This window comes from Cydia pomonella, chromosome 10 (genome assembly GCF_033807575.1).
Source record: "Cydia pomonella isolate Wapato2018A chromosome 10, ilCydPomo1, whole genome shotgun sequence".
Taxonomy (NCBI): Eukaryota; Metazoa; Arthropoda; class Insecta; order Lepidoptera; family Tortricidae; genus Cydia; species Cydia pomonella.
In genome coordinates, this window is record NC_084712.1 from 5,730,983 (window position 1) to 5,733,626 (window position 2,644).

Genomic DNA, 2,644 nt, shown 5'->3' on the forward strand with positions numbered 1-2,644 from the left:
TTACGTATCAACTATCCTAGGCTCTTTAGCGTTTAGTCAAAAGGGCTTAAACGATGAACTTTTAAGGGCAGTTACGTCATTTTGGCTGTTGAGGGGTTAGACAACCGGTTTATAGAGAACTCGATTGGTTCTATTGCCTTGTTAAGCGAAGGTCATTTTATATTGGTACGTGCTTCTGTTTGCAAGTGGTATTTATCAACATTGGTTGGGATTGGAATTCGTTGAATTGAATGTCGATGCGACTACGCAAGACACTTGTTATTTATTGATAACGTCGTAATTAAGGTTTACGAATGGCCAGTTAATTGTCACCTGTAGAACAGTCGCCGCCAGCGGCCAAGGTCCTCAAAAAGATGAACATGCTCTTTAAAGGAATAACGGATTTATAATTGATTAGATATTTGTAAACACCTTGACTGCTCCGATAAATCTGTTGGTACTGTATAGTCGTTAGATTTGTAGCTGGCCCCGAGAGGCTAATCGTTTGTCTATTGTTAAGTAAAACCGTATGTGCTACTTACTACCTACCTTACACTTTAATCGATTATTGAATTACAACTCCTATGGCGATTGAAATAAGATTCAAAATGAACAAATGGAAAAATAATTTACGATTTCTTGTGTGGTCTACGATACTGAGTGCCGGCGAGTCGAACGAACAGCGAACGAATGCAGAAGCAGTCTATGTGTCCTCGAGATGCGTATGATTATTACTGTTATTAGCAACTCGGCGACAGCTTCAATTCAAATCGAACGACTATACCTAGGTGCTGTCATGTAAGCCTGTAACTATAAAATCCGCCGAACTGGGTTAGACTTCTGCATATTTCACGGAAGCTACGATCATGTAAGTGAATGAGAAGTTTTCTGACCGGCCCAGTCGTCAGTATGGGTTGCGGATAGTATGGTAGGTACATAATTAAAGGTATGTTTTGCAATAAAACTTCTTTAATTTCATGATTTTGATTATATGTAAGAAGAGAAGATTTATGTATAAGTATTCTGCTTGCTCCCTTGTAAAAAAGGTGTTTGGCCATAAAACGATTTCTAGCGAAGGTATACCTAAGTGGGTAAGGTACCTTACTTATATTTTTTGCAATATGGGCTTACCTACAATTATGTAAATATCAAACCTAGGTATTAGTATAGTAATGTACTAGAATTCGACCTTTATCCAATACGATTCTCTTATCTCATTATCGATAAATTACGCACAAATAAAACTTTTACCATTCGTTTAAATTACGCACAAGTGCAATAAAACTACTGTCGGCGCGTAAAACCAAAGCGCTTAATAGTAGCTTAGGTAAGTACATTACAAGTGCGAAAAATAGGAAATTGGCAACGAGTGGGGATTAATTAAAACACGAACGAAGAGTGTTTTACGAGTAAAACGACACGAGTTGCGAATTCCCTATTTGCACATGTATCGTACATAGTTTTACAGTACATATGGCCCTTTAAATTTTCGACATAGTTATGTAATGTGCAAATTATCGCACTAGTGGCACCATATGTACTGTAAATTATTTCCCTCCTTATTCATAAAACTTTACGAGCCTGATTTAGTTAAATTATGGTTTCCTACCTTACAAATACATGTCAAAATGGCAAATAAAGGCAAGCAATTCATAGCTAATGATTGTAATGCGTTTATGAATAACGCCATTAGTATCCACATAACTGAATTACCTAGGTATAGGTAAAAAATTAGGTAAAGCCCCAGATATTACGTGGAGCCTTTATCTTAAATCAGTTATGGTCCCGATTATCGAATATATTTATCTAATGTTAACTAATATCGCATAGCGTAATCAACACTTTATAACGCCAAAAAGTACCTATAGTTTATAAATTATTATAAAATGCCCAGCACATAGATACTTGCATGGAAAAAATCGTTTAAATAAAAACCTTATTAAAGGAGAACAAGATGAACAATTGCATGAGTTTTTCCTTGTGATTACTGCATTTGCGATAAGCAGGACACAATGGTACATTATGATACAAGTGTGCTGCGTTGTTCATTACACTACGTCATACTCTCCAGCAACCCCACATTGCATTTTTTATTATATGAGGAATTAGTACACAATAGGTACTCAATTTTTACTTTAAAAAATTGTTCCTCAACAAATTAGGAGTAAAAGCCAAAAGTATTTGGGGTTGCTCTAGAGCACCCTCCCAGCAACCCCCTCTAGACTTCTCCCATAAATAAATACTATATTTTCTACTAAACGAGAGGCCAGAAATTTTGTACTCACGATTTCCTAATCTGTTGAGGTACAATTTTTTACAGTAAGTACCTATTGTGTACTAAATCCTCATATACTAAAAAATGACAAAATGCAATGTGGGGTTGCTGGAGAGCATGACGTACTACACCCGAGGCGACATTGAGCGCCTGAAATCGGGCGCGGGAAAGCCGATATGTGTAATGACCAATGCACACGTGTTTCATATGACGTTTTTCAACACTTGCGAGGAAAAACCATTAGCTGAAATAACATCAAATTTAGAATGAAGTTCCATGTTATTTCAGTTTGTCGTTTTAAACTGAGAGCTTTATGGCGAGCTTTCAATGAACAAAAGTATCTTGCTTATGTACCTATAGTAGTGTATGTCACAAAATAAAACAAACATC